Below are 15,499 nucleotides of genomic sequence, written 5' to 3' on the forward strand. Positions count from 1 at the left end.
ATATAATCTGGTTCCTTGTCAAAGCTCTTTGGTAATCTTATTTAAGGGCTGTGCTTGATAAAGACCTGGGACATCAGCCTCATTTGTTGCTACAGCTTATAACTCTTCTGTTTTGGAAACAAAAGCAATCAGCCTTTCAACTCTATTAGGCTACAAGTTATGGGATTCGTATTCAATTTAGATTGCAGGCAAGGACAGAGAACAGCTCTCTTAGCAGTGCCCTATTTCTTTCCATCTTGGTTTTTTGACTGGTGAGGTCTAGTTTAAGTTCATATTTCTCTATCAAGACATTATTGCTGAAAATGACAAGAAAATCATCAGCATACACCAAAAGAAAAGAAAGAAATCTGGATTTCCTGCCATTTTCCCTGACACTGCAGCCTTAATAGGAACAAATCCTGTGGTTCAAGTTATAGCAGGTGAAAAATAGGCCAAATATTCCCTCACCACATAATAAAGGTAACCAATTCCCCATGACAATATGTGTGTCATCCTGCTCAAGGTCCTTATAAATCAGTTCTATATTGTAGCATCATACTTCCCCTTACCAAATTCTACTACAGGCAGGGATAGTAATCAGCCCAGTGCAGGAGAGAATACAAATATGGCTGTTTAAATAAATGAGAATTTATCTGATTTTTCATGTAACAGAATAGCCCAGGGCTGTTAAAGCAACTCCTCCTTGCTACCAACATCCCCAAATCTATCTTTCCACTTAGTTATATTTGGTTATGTATCTGTTTTCTACAGCTTTATGCCTATTCTTCTCAACTCTTCTCTGAACTGCTGGCAATGGAACTCTGCAAGCTATATTTCCCAGACTATTATGGCAGCTGTCTTCTTGTTGTTGCTGCTAAGTTGCTTCAGTCTTGTTTGACTCTGTGCAACCCCATAGACGTCAGCCCACCAGGCTCCCCCGTCCCTGGGATTCTCCAGGTAAGAACACTGGAGTGGGTTGCCATTTTCTTCTCCAATGCATGAAAGTGAAAAGTGAAAGTGAAGTCGCTCAGTTGTGTCCGAGTCTTCTTGTTACATTTTGCCAAAAAGGAGTCACTGATGGGAGATTTTTAAAGTAGGAAGAAGGAAGAACAATGCTCATTCTGGCTCTGAAAGTGTCAGCAGTTGCTCTAGTAGCTGGTGGTTTTAAGAGTAGTGGAGACCAGATGGCCATGCATTTACTCCAGCAGCCCAGTACTTTCTGGTTTTCCAGCTCTGGCAAGGGTAGCACCCTTTGGAAGTCCTAGGCCCTATATGCTATTGGCTCCATTGCAGACGTGATAGTGGTTTTCTGATTTGGGAGTGACATCTTTTCTTCCTTCTGTTCCTTTAGTCCTTTTCATATTTTTTAACTCTTTTCCTATATTCAGGTCTCTCTGCTTGAAGTATGTAATTTTCTGTTTTCTTTTCCTGAGACAATCACAGCTACTTGATCTCAGGCAAAGGATTATTAAAAATAAACTGAATGGTCTTAAACAAAATATTAAAAGAATTACCTGTGGAAAATAAAATACTGATAGCCCGTGACATGGTTTATTTTCATAATTACTTTAAATATAATCTGTTTGAGCTGGAGAAAGAATGTATATTGAAGACAGGCCCTGGGAAACCAACTGAGCTCTTGAAGATCCTCTGAAGCAGGTGTCTTGCAAGAAGATGTTCATTCTCCCTTAGACCCACCCCACTATTCCTTATTGCTTCTAGACCCATAAGTAGGGCCATAATACAGGAAGTTCTAGAAGGAAACTTAAAAACTTTAACTAGGATAGAACTGAGTTTGAGCTAAACAATAGAAAACTTTGTATAACAATAAAAACTTTAAAACTATGTTGAAATGAAACTTTAAAAACTATGTTCTCAGTTCTTAGGGTTTATGGAGATCATCTGTTACATGGAATTTGCTTAGAGTCTATCTCATAGTGGGTCCAATGGATCTCAGCATCCTGTGGTTATTTCCTCGGTTGCTAAGTACAAAATTGTGATAAACACACTTAGCAAATGGCAAAATCAATACATTGGTCAGGAACTTCCCCTTCTTTTCAGCATGTAAACCAGAGCCAAGGCTTTGTATGTGGAAGTTCTACAGAGATTACTGCTCTCATCCAAGACTTGAAAGTTACAGGGGTGATGACTCCTGCTATGTATGCTCTCATTCAACTGCCCTGTTTGGCAAGTGGATTCTAGAGAATGGCTATGGAGTATCATAAATCAACCTAGGTGTAACTTCATTTACAGCTGCCATTCCAGATGTGGTATATTTATTGAAGAAAATTAAACAGCCCTTGACAGCTGATACACATATTGATCATATTGTTTTTTCCTCTATTTAAACAACAAGGACCAGCAGAAACAGTTTCTTTCACCTGGCGGGGAGAGGGCCCTATCAACCCTTCTCTTCTCAGTTGTAACAGACAGGAGAACCTTGATCCTCCTGACATCCCATAGATCACTTATTATATTGACTGGACCTGAGGAGTAGTGCAAGACAGAAATCCTAGAAGCCTAAATAAGATAAACGTGTTCAGAGGGTGAGATATAACATCATGAAAATTCAGGGGTCTGTTTCTTTAGAATCTTTTCTAAGATTTTAGATGTCTGGGGCTTGCTGGAATATTCCTTCCAAAGTGAAAGGTAAGTTTCCTACCATTAAGAAAGAGGCACAATCATCTCTGAATTTTAAAAGCAGTATATACCAATGTGAGTGTGCTCTTCTCACTCATTAACTTAGCAACTGACATTTGAGTGAGTCCTGGAGCAAAGCAAGATCTGCAGAAGGCCAGGCTGCAGTGCAAGCTACTCTGTCACTGTGGCCTTACACCAGCTTGTATAAGGATGCTGAAGTATGTGGCAATCGGGGATGTTGCTGGCTCCTGCTTGTTACTAGGCCAAGTAAAGATTTAGATACTGATTATGATGTACCATATGGTCACACAATCCAAGTTACCCAACATGAACCAAATGATATTAATCCACCAAACCATAATGAAGTCTGAGGACATCAACACTCTTATTAAGTGGAGGTGATATGTAATAGACCAATGACTTGAATATGGTACTTTTTAATTCCATAACCAAAATGTGACAAATTCAGGAGACAAAGGGTGAAAGTGGAAGAGGTTCCTTCTCTTACTACTTTTAATAACCTACTTCCCAAAGTGTGGCTTCCTGTCCCTAAAAATTTGAACTCTTCTTATTCAGAGATGTTAGTTCCTAAGAGAGTGTATGCTAGTTTGTATTAAGTGCTTTAAGGGCTCTCAATTGGTCCCTACAACAGTGTAGTGAGTAAGAAGTCCCCTTCTTACTATTGTTGGTTTGGTAATCAGCAAGAGGTCACCCAGGTGGTAGTAGGTTCTGGAATATGAACTTAGATTCTTCTATTTCTAAAGCCTGTGCTTTTTCCCATTGCATAATTTTAGCCTCAAAGATAACTGCAAAATGCTGCCCCTTATCCTTAGCATGATGGGAACCATGTCTTGTTGGTAATAAGCTCATTTGTTTTGGTTACTATTACTGTAGAATAGCCATCCTAAAACAATGACAGATTTTAGTTTGTTCATGCATCAACAATTTAGGCAGGGCTCAGTGGGACTAGGACTGCTCCACTAAGGGAAGTTTGAAGCTGGAGGGTTAGAATCATCTGAAGGCTTGTTCACTCACATCTGGCAGGTAATGCTATCACCTTGGACCTTCACTGGGGCCAAAGTCATAACAGCTATGCAAGACATCACTATGGGTCCTGGGTTACCTTACAGTGTGATGACTTGTTCCCAAAGATGAACATAGTAAAGAAGAGAGAGGCAGTTGGAAGTTGTATGGCCTTTGATGACTCAATCTCCGGAGACATACATAATTATAGTCACCTCTCTGTATCCTTGAGTTTTGCACGTATGTATTCAACCAATCATGGATCATATTTGTGATAAAAATTCCAGAAAATTTCAAAAAGTGAAACTTGAATTTACCTCATATGTCAACTATTTACATATCATTTATATCATATTAAATATTGTAAGTAATCTAGAGGTGCTTTAAAGTATACAGGAGTATGTGTGTAGGTTATATGCAAATACTGTGCCATTTTTATATTAAGGAGCTTGTGCATCCACAGAGTTTGTTATCCAGGGACTCCTGGAACCAATCCCCTGAAGATACCAAGGGATGACTGTGCTGCTACATTCTATTTATCTCACAAAATCTGACCCAGTTTCAAGAGGAAAGGAAACTGGGTGGGAAACCTCTTGGTGGGAGACTAACAAGTTTCTAAAGCATGTGAGGCCAGAAATATTGCCATGGTCAGTTTTGAAAAATAGAATATGCCACATCATTGCTAAGGCTAATTGAGAAGAACTAAAGTGCATTGGGATATGCAGAGTCAGACTATGGTGGTCTTAAGCCCATGGATGGGATCCAAGGTGAATTCAGCTATAGGAACCTGAGAAGATGAGTCAATTGCTTATAACTTGGAAAGGAGCTTAGACTTTTATATTTTTAACTATAAGAAATCACTTCCAAGCTCACCACCCACTCTCCCTACCACCATAAAAAAAGAGCCCACTCTAATCAATTTATCATGTCTATTGAGCATTCTGCCCAATGTCTCCAAGTATAACAATGAATCTTTACTGCCTTCTTTGAATGGGACAATATCAAGTGTCATGAAAATAATTTTTATGAGGAAATAGCAGCATCTTGTTCCCACTCATAATTTTATAAATAAAGTGGTTATTAATTACCAACTCATTTTATACAGGCAGAAAAATTAAGAAGAAAATATATGAAGTCATGTTACATAGACGGTAAAAGCAAGTCTTACTTTGTGCCTTTATTTTCTCCCAGAAATTGAAGAAGAGATGTAACAGATTGATATATGACATGCTGCATGAACCCTGACACACTAAACAAGGAACAGGGATGGGGCAGCTATACAAACTGGTGAATAACACTCAGGAATTACCTGAATAATTCCTTCCCAAACAGCAAGACCCCTCACAGGCCCTGTGCTGTGTGACATGTGAAGCACAGGAGGATAAATCTCTGCTAACCACCCCATCACATGCAGCCACTCTGCCTCTCACCAGAACTCCAGAAAATAAATTCCTTTGGTTTCCCCCTCCATTATCCTGGCACATATAAAGAGGCTGGCTAGAAATTGAAGGCAGAGATAAGTGCCTCCAGACTATTTGTCCCTTGGCCACCCCACAGACATCACTCATCTTTTCTGCTATGCTCATCTAAGTGGGATTCCCAATATGGGCTCAGTATTGGGCATCTATTATAAATACTCCATTTTGCAACTCTTCTAAGTCTTTGCAGTGTTCTCTAAAGGTCATGCAGAGTCATGAGTGGTGATGAAATTTGGTGAGTCAGGCAGGACTCATGGCCTGGAAGAAGAGTCTTAATTGTGGACTCAAAGATTACTCTATGGGGAAAAAATGTTGGAAACAAGGACAAGGCAGAGATGGAACTGCTGAAGAATGAAGCTGAAGCCTGATCAAATTAGTAAGAACCAGTCACTGAATAATAACTTCCATTTCCTATCAGACCCATTGACTTTCATCATTGAAGAGCTAGATAGGGATAGAAGTAGAATTATTAAGTATGAGAGTTAAACATAAATTTTATTGTATCTCTTCTTGATTTAAATCCTTTGGTAGCTCCCCATTGTCTTCTGAATAAAAGCATGAATTCCTAAACATGGCATATAAGGACCTCCCTAATCAATTTCTTGCCTAACTTTTTAGCTTCATCTCCTGTACTAGTTATCTAGAGCTGCCATAATAAAGTACCATAGTTTGGATTGGTTGAATAAAAGAAATTTATTTTCTAATGATTCCAGAAGCCGGAAGGCCAAGGTCAAGGCCAGGTCATGATTGGTTCTTCTTGAGGCCTTTCTGCTTGGCTTATAGATGGCCCTTTTCTCCTTGTGCCTTCACATGCTTTTTTCTCTCTGTGTATCTGTACTAATTTCCTTTTATGATAGGCACAGTAGCCACATTGAATTAGGGCTCACCATAATGACCTCATTTAACCTTAACTACCTTTTGAACTCTTTGTGCACATATTGTTACTGTGTTGGAAAGTGCTCAGTCGTGTCCGACTCTTTGTGATGCCAAGGACAGTAGCCCACCAGGCTCCTTCGTCCATGTGATTTTCTAGGCAAGAATACTGGAGTGGGTTACCATTTCCTTCTCCAGGAGATCTTCCCAACCCAGGGATTGAACCTGGGTCTCCCGCATTGTAGGCAAACACTTTACCATCTGAGCCACCAGGGAAGTCCTTAATAAGTCTACTGCATGCCAAATTGCTTCAGTCATGTCCAAATCTTTGCAACCCTATGGACTATAGCTTGCCAGGTTCCTCTGTCCATGGGATTTCACAGGCAAGAATTCTGGAGTGGGTTGCCATTCTTCTCCAGATCATCTTCCCAAGCTGGGGATCCAACCCATGTCTCTTTGTGTCTCCTGCATCGGCAGGTGGGTTCTTTACCATTAGTGCCACCAGGAAAGCCTCAATAAATCTACTAAGCTCAGCTTTTTCAAAAACTTCCACTGCAGCTCTGTTCCTCAGATTATGTTCTCATAGAACCTTCTGTAAAGTTCTATCATGTTGTCTATCACTTGGAATTGTACTAAGCTATTATCTATCCTCCCAGTCCATAGAGGTAACAAAGGTGTGTTTGAGGTCTTCCTGCATATAGTAGATACCGCACAACTTTTTTAAAGAGTGAATGAAAGTCTGTTACTACTTTCTGTACAATAGCTGGGAGACAATAATTAAGGAGAGGGGCCATGAGCATTATTCTAATCTCCATTTTTTTCCTTTGTCCAGGGCTAGGATAAGTGCTACAGGGAATAGGGGTACAATGTTGCCATTAAATGCAGAGTCTGGTGACTGAGGGTATGGCAGGGTCCAAGCCTCATCGAGGCGGGAGCATCATGAGCTCAGAGTAGGCAAGTCTGGGTCCTCATGGTGGATCTACTCCCCAGCTCTGCTTACTTTATGCCTGCGAGTAAATTTCTTGACTTCCATAAACTTAGTTTCCTCATAATATAAATAGTATTACTATTGCCTATTTTGAGTTCGTGTTGTGAGAATTCAGTGAGATACTTTACACAAATATGTAATCGTTAGTTAGCCTTTGAAAATGTTTTGATGAAATAAGCTCTAATGACATGAAAACTTTCTAATATTTAATGTGAAGACATTAAAATTTTTAAGTATATTACAGGACTCAATTATACATCAGACATTAAACGTGTATGCACAAATACAGACATTTAGAAAAAGAGCAAATATTCCCTTATGTTTGTTGATTCTTACAAGGAGTAGACATCATGATGGAATTAGGAGTGTAAGTGCTCTGCTTGTTGGGGGAATGAAAGATAAAAGGAGGAGGAAGCAGTATGGGGTAGAAATAGCCTTTAGACCTCTATACAGATGTGATATCTGTGACGTGGGAGAGTGGAGAAAGTCCTCTTCACAAAGCAGATTTGACTGTCTCTGCCAACCCAAGAGGGAGCTCCAGAGCAAAGACTGACCTTTAGAGAGCTTCCATCTTAGTCAGAATTAGCTAAGAATTAGTACCTCCACCATGCTCCACTGTTGGCTGCAAAAATGGCCTGAGCTGCAAAACTGAGGAGGATCTCCAAGGTGTTAGGGGCTGGAGGCTGGCAGCTAACCGCATTCCTTGCAGCTGTGCTGAGAGGTCTTTCTTGACCTTTATAACTGCTACACCAATTACTCTTATTTGTTTTTCAAGTATATAATACAGTCTTATTACTATAATCATTATGCTGTACATTAGACCCCAAGCGGTTCTTGGTTTATAACTGGAAGTTTGCAGTCTTTGACCAACATATCTCCTTTCCCCCCAACCCACAGTCTCTGATAAGCACCATCCTCTATTTCTATAAATTGGCCTATTTTAGATTCCACATATAAGTATTACAATATAGTATTTGTCTTTCTCTGTCTTATTTAGCAAAATGTCCTCAAGGTCTGCCTGTGTTAACTGCAAATGGCAGGATGTCCTTCTTTTTCATGGCTGAATAGTATTCCATTGCATATATGCAGCTACTCCTGAGTATCTGTGGGGGATTGCTTCCAGGACCTGCTGCAAATACCAAAAATCCACAGATGCTAAAGTCCTATAGCCAGTCTTCCATATCCCCGGTTATGTCTCCATGGATTCAACCAAACTTTGACCATATTTGTTGAAAAAAATCTGGATATAAATGGATCCATATAGTTAAAACTCATGTCATTCAAGGACCATCTGTATATACCATATCAGGTGTATTATACTACAGATGAATCTTTATCCATTCACGTGTATTAATTTTTAAGGAAAGAAAGGACTATTTCCATTTCCTTCCTCATTTGTATTTTCAAAATCCCTTATACTTTTTCATTCATTCTTTAATCAGAAATATATTTTAATTTAAGCCCAGATGGGGGAAAAATAACCTTTAAACTTCTGTTCTAAGTACTAAGATAACCTGTAGTGCTAGAAAAGCAGTAGTTTTAATAATGTTGTATGTAATATATAATATTTTATTAATTGTATCTTATATACCAGTCAGTATATTAAGTGCTTAATCTGTATTTTCCTATTTAGTCCTTGCAATTGTATTATTTTTCCCATTTCATCTGTCCATAGCTAGATAGACTACATTTGATCCTGTGTCCCCTGCATTGGCAAGCAGGTTCTTTACCACCAGCATCACGTGGGAAGCCGTGTTGGATGGACATGGGGCAGCTACAGAGTCTGCAGGAAGGCTGGTGGATGGGGTAGGGACCTGCTTCCCCAGGGATGGAAGAAGGTAGCCTGCTCAGCTGTTGTCTAAGGCTCCTGGATTCTCCAGGCTGCGCCTACTGTGTGTTTAGCACCACCCATTTCTCATCCCTCCTTTTATGTATGCCCTCCTCCCTCCAGAGGCAAAGCCTCAGCAGGAAGAATTGTTGGCCACATGCTGGAGTCTTAACCAACAGGATGGGAGGTTGGGGTTGAGAGGGTGTCCGACCTCTTTGGCCTCCATGGTGGGAACTGGTGGATACAATCTGCCATACAAGTGGCAGATTCCTCAGAAGGAAGAAAAGAACCTTTGTGTGATGCCAGCTGGAAAAAAAGGAAAGGAGGGAGGGAGAGAGAAAGAGAAAGAACATAAGATGAAAGAATAAAGAAAAGAAGTGGAGGAAAAAAATAGAAAAACTTCCCCCGTTGCTATATTATAGGGGAGGTTACAGAAGTTAAATATAATAATCCTACAGAAGATAAGTAAAAGAGCCAAGATTCAACACCAGGCAGCCCAATTTCAAATTTTGTGCTTTTAATCACGCTCCTGTTCTTGCACCCCAGACTCTGACAAGCCAGAAACAAGGAATAGAATGCACAAAATACAAATTTCTGCTCTCTCAAGGTCACCTAACCTCTGAGACACTGGAGTATTCCAGACTGAGTTCATAACTGCATACTAGTTTCATCTGAGCACTATCTCTGCTCCTTCCAGAAAGTTTGTACTCACTGAAAAAACAAAGCCTCCTATACACTTGATGCAAGCCAGAAAGAAAAAAAAAAAAAAAAAGGCTGATCACAACTGCAGACTGGGCTATTTTAAAGTAAAGCAAACATGCTGAGAAGCAACTTATCTTAGGTCTAGCTCACCGCCCTTCTTTCTGTCCCCTGTTTTCTAGAGCAAAAGCCAGCTGGGACTGTTGTTTTAATAACTCAACTATGGTTCTTGTGTGAGCTACAAAAAAAAAAAAAAAAAGGCTTTTTTTCCTTCAAGGAGTAAGACTTACTTTGGGATTTTATTTTTCACATTGATACAGTAATCTAGCTTCCTGAAGTGTTTAAATGCTCAGTTTTCTGAAATGAGATCTGCCATTTGCTAGTGACTTGTAAGCTTTACAAAAATATTCTTCGTCTCTTTCACTTATTCATTGTATTGCTTCCTACAGATTTTTCATTAAGGATTCCTATTTGTCACTTTCTATCTCTCAGTTTCCTGGACATTTATCTCATTAAGAGACTGATGCTGGCCATTTGAATTCCTCACTCACTTCTAAAAGACACTTTTATGATATCTATTCCATGTAGATCACACTTTGCTCACCACCATGTGGTTCCAGAAAGAACAGAATTGTTCCTGCGATGCTCAAACCTTAGATGGCAACTAAAATGGGGATCTAAACAATCCTCCAGGAATTGGGGTGATGAATGCCTCGGAGGGATGAACATTATGACATGGTAGAAAGTGTTCCTGCTTTGAGTTCAGGAGTGTTGGGTCTCATGCCCAGCACCATAATGTACTGGGTTGGCCAAAAAGTTCATCAGGTTTTTCAGTAACGAGCTGAACTACAAGGGAAACCCAAGAATGCTGGAGTGGGTTGCCTATCCCTTCTCCAGCAGATCTTCCCGACCCAGGGTCTCTTGCATTGAGCGCAGATTCTTTACCAACTGAGCTATCAGGGAAGCCCTTTTCAATAATATTTTATGGAAAAACTTGAACGAACATTTTGGCCAATTCAATATAAACTATGTGACCTCAGGCAAGTGATGTATTCTTTCTGAGCCTTGATTTCCTTGTAAGTGAGAATGCTAAATAGGGCTTCTCTGGATGGCTGTGACGTTCACGCTAGATAGTATGCATGGATGAGCTTGGAACTGGCCAATGAAACATAAATGCTGCTATTTTTGTTGCTGTGGACAGTCTGGAAATGGTCTTGGAAGTTGGAAGAGTAAATTTCAAGGCTTGCTGCCTCTCAAAAAATACCAAATTTTCTTTTGACAGACCTGAAACAGGCCTCCCCATGGCAGAGGCCTACCACAAACATTCAAGGGCAGGGGGCCTTCTTTGCGATCAGACAGCAAGGTGCTCCCCAGCTGGTTCCTGGACAACACACCAATGCACCTTGACCAAAGAAGAACAAGAGGCTGTTCTGCCCACACTGTGGCTGAATAATTGTTAGCTCATGTCATTTCTGGAGCACTGCCGTGCCAAGTGAAAACTGAGGAGGAGATGGCTGCTTAACAGTTTATGTTCTCGAGACTCCCCTGGTCACCCAGTGGTTAAGATTTTGCCTTCCAATTCAGGGGCTACAAGTTCAATCCCTGGTCAGGGAGCTAAGATCCACATCCCTCTTGCCAAAAAAACCAAAACATAAAGTAGAAACAATATTGTAACAAATTCAATAAAGACTTTAAAAACTGTCCACATCAAAATAACCTTCAAAGAAATTATGTTCTTAGTTTCTACCCTTTACTTCATATCCTTTATCACAAATTATAATCATGCTTATTTTGTGAAAAAAGATGTTTAGTGCTGATCTCTATTTGTACATTATAAGTTCATTGAAAACATGAAAGAGGTCTATTTCTATTTTTATTAACAGCACTTTTGTTCTCAGCACCACACCAAGTATCTGTCATAAAGTAGTGACTTAAGAATTTAGTGAATAATTTTATGAATAATAAGGTATTCTTGGGAATTTAGTAATCATATGTGGTACCACAGTGACTGTTATCTTGTGTAGGAATATTTTAGCATCCTGTAAGTGTGGAATCACAGGAGAGGGAGTTAAGGATTGATATGCATACACAGTTCCGTGGAAATGATGTATTTTTTCCTTTTCATATTTGAGTAGCTAATATTGATTGAGATAATGTATAAAAACATATTTTGTTTTTCCTTTTTAAATCTCCTTTTTAATTTCTAAAGAATAATCCAGCAGTGAAGTATTCAAGCTTTGCTTCTTTCTTCAGAGGTCCTGTGGGAACACTGCACCATGAGAACCCAGAATCTCAGGGACACCACTGCATAAATAGGTGAATGACATTCATCTCTGTAGTGAAGAAAGACACCAGCAGAGAAACAGCTAGGAGCCATTTTTGAGGCATGCATAAACATTTCCCAACTCACTTCCCTTTTTCCATATTCAGACAATTCATGCAGCTAATGACAAACATAAATTTTGGAGAGCTGTTTTCTGCAAGACATTTCCAGAGACTATCTATAATTTACCTCATCAGGCAAGAAGTATGAATTTTCTTTTATTTTTAGTTGTTAAGAACAAAAAAATGCTTTCTTAAATTCACTCTGGCATTGATTGGGAAGAAAAATGAATTTTAGTAGCTCTGAGATACATTCTCCCCCAACCATCCCTATTAAAAACCCATCAGAAATTCAGAATTATGGTTGTTGCAGGAATTGGATTAATCATATGATCATGGCACAATGCTTTGCAGGCCTCCGGCAAGCCCAATAACTAATGGTTTACAGCTGTCATGGCACTCCAGTGGGGGCTAATAAGAAAAGCTCTAGGATGTCTATTAAAGCAACTGGAATGCAAAGTAAGAAAACCAAGTTGAGTATTCTGTCAGAGTGAAGGATCTGATTTAGTAGAAAAGCTGGAGTTTCCATGCCACTCAACCAAGGTATGTACTGAAAGAAGGCATTACATAAATAATGCCCAAACACAGCTTGGGCTTCTGTGAAAATGCAAATAGATGTGAGGAGAAGGGAGGACAACATGTCAGGAAGGATTCACTGACTCAATGGACATGAGTTTGAGAAAACTCCAGGAGATAGTGAAGGACAGGGAAGCCTGGTATGCTGCAGTTCATGGGGTTGCAAAGAATTGGATGTGACTTAGTGACTGAACAACAATACATAATACCTCTGCCCATTTGGAGATAAGCATGCTTATTTTTTAAATGCTATGAGGATTTTTCATGCCTTTGAAATACTTTTCCATATATGGATAAAGCTGAAGCTATGCATTCACACACTTATCAAGTACAAGGAGTGTGCCTGCTACTGTGTTAGACATTGAAGACCAAAATTTGATCTTTGGTCTTAGAAACTCAGAGGATAATGAAAGAGAATGTAAACAAACACTATAGCCTTTGAAAGACTAAACCAAGTGCTTCATAGAGGGAAGAGGCATGTCTTCATCTTTATATATTTTTAGCTTTTAGTCCACTGCCTGGCACATATATTCAGTGCTTCATAAACACTGAAATTGCTGAGAGCTTAGATGTGATTATAGAGCTTTATATAATATAGGAGTTCAGCTTTCCAGAGGAAGTGATATTTGAACAGATTTGTTAATGACACAGGCTAGGCAGGCAAAGAAAGAGACCATGAACATTCTAGGCAGTGGGAAAAGTGTGTCCAAGAGAGTGGAATGATTGAGAGTGTGATAATTTCCTAGAATTGCAAGACAGTGTTTGGTAATGTCTGCAGGACAAGATGAGTGGTGAGGAATGATCAGATGTGGGGCTGGACAGGGTACAGGGATCAGACCTTGGAGAATGTCATGCTAGTGAGCTTGAATTTTAATCTTGAGGTGATGAAAAACCATCGAAGCATTTTAAGCAGGAAACTGACATGCCTGGATTTACAGTATTAAAAGACCACAATGATCACTTTACACTAAAAGGTTCTCTGGTGGCTCAGATGACAAAGAATCCACCTGCAATGTGGGAGACCTGGGTTCAATCCCTGGGTCAGGAAGATCTCCTGCAGAAAGAAATGTTGCTGCTGCTGCTGCTAAGTTGCTTCAGTTGTGTCCGACTCTGTGCGACCCCATAGACGGCAGCCCACAAGGCTCCCCCATCCCTGGGATTCTCCTGGTAAGAACATTGGAGTGGGTTGCCATTTCCTTCTCCAATGCATGAAAGTGAAAAGTGAAAGTGAAGTCGCTCCGTCGTGTCCGACTCTTTGTGACCCCATGGACTGCAGCACACCAGGCTCCTTCATCCATGAGATTTTCCAGGCAAGAGTACTGGAGTGGGGTGGAAGGCAATGTTACCCACTCCAATATTCTTCCCTATAGAATTCCATAGACAGAGGTCCATGGGATTGCAAAGAGGCAGACATGACTCCATGAATAACACTTTCATCATAGCTTTGGACTTCCCCAGTGGCTCAGTGATAAAGAGTCTGCCTGCAGTACAGAAGCTGAAGGAGATACAGGTTCGACCCCTGGGGTCTGGAAGATCCCTTGGAGGAGGAAATAGCAGCCCACTCCAGAATTCTTGGGTTTCCCAGGTGGCACTAGTTGTAAAGTAACTGCATGTCAATGCAGGAGAAATAAGAGACATGGGTTCCATCTTTGGGTAGGGAAGATCCCCTGGAGGAGGGCATGACAACCCACTCCAGCATTCTTGCCTGGAGAATCTCATGGACAGAGGAACCTGGAGGGCTACAATCCATAGAATCGCAAAGAGCTGGACAAGACAAGTGACTTAGCATGCATGCACATGTGATAGCTTTATGAAGGATCATTTAGAGGGCAATAAAGTTGCAGGCAGAGTGTGATTAGAGGCTTTGGAATATTTCGACAAGAATTGATGGGGACTTTATAATGACAGGGGCTGTGAGGATGGAGATATGTTGACTAAATTGAAAGATATACTGGAGATAGAGCTGGCACACCTGGTGATTATATGCAAAATGAGAAAGGAAAATGTGTCAAGCAAGGTGCTCAGGGTTAAGACATGAGCACCTAGGAGAAGGATAACACCTTTCATTGACCAAGGTGCTGATCACTGGAAGGGAGAGATTTGGCTGAGATAGATAATAGTGCTTCTCTTATCTATGTGATGAACTTGAGGGTCTGGGGAAATTCAAATGGAGATACCAAGTGGGTTGTTGAATATTTGGGTATATAGATTATCTATCAAAACAGAGTTCTGGATTGATGATGTAACTTTGAGAGTCATTGACTTATGTGACTTGCAACTGAAGCATAAGTACTAGATGAGATGATACAGAAGAGAAGATGGAATGAGAGGAGAGTCTTCAGAGGAAAAATTAAAGTTCCTTTAAGTAGCTTGTCTCAAATAAGAGGCTGAATAAGTAGGAAAAGAAATAAGAAAATGGTGAGCATCTAGTATATATCTACTAAAGAAGTAGCACTCAAAAAACAGTAAAGGATCAGTCACCATCTTGTCTCAATAAATATTGGTTAATTTCACATTTATTGTCTCCAATATTCAGCATTCCCACATCATAAACATACCAGAATTGTACCTTTTTAAATCCATTGCAAGTGGCACAAAAATGTACCTGTTCAATGATAATATCATAACAGGAGAGCCCCAAAGAAAAATATCTCTCATTTGGGAATTAGAAATTACAACTCTCTCCTGCCTTTTCTGTTAAAATTCCTGCTGCTTATTTTGGGTTATGTGCTGTGGTGGTGATGGGAGTAGAGTGGATGGAGTCTAAGAAGAGGAAATTCTAAAAGATGATACAGTTAAAATGTAGAAAGATTTAAGTTTTATATGTCTTTGAAAAAGCGTACTCTTGGCAAAGGATATATTGATTTGTTTTAGCTATGCCTGAAGTGGTGGTGGGCACCACATGAGCAAAATTTCCTACATCACTTCAGACAGTGGGGTTTTTATGGCCTTTCTTTAAATCTGCTTTTTGAGGGTCTATTTTTATAATGCTCTTTCTCTAATTAACTTTTTTTATTTTGATGATATAAAAAT

The sequence above is a fragment of the Oryx dammah genome, unplaced genomic scaffold (genome assembly GCF_014754425.2).
Source record: "Oryx dammah isolate SB20612 unplaced genomic scaffold, SCBI_Odam_1.1 HiC_scaffold_26, whole genome shotgun sequence".
Taxonomy (NCBI): domain Eukaryota; kingdom Metazoa; phylum Chordata; class Mammalia; order Artiodactyla; family Bovidae; genus Oryx; species Oryx dammah.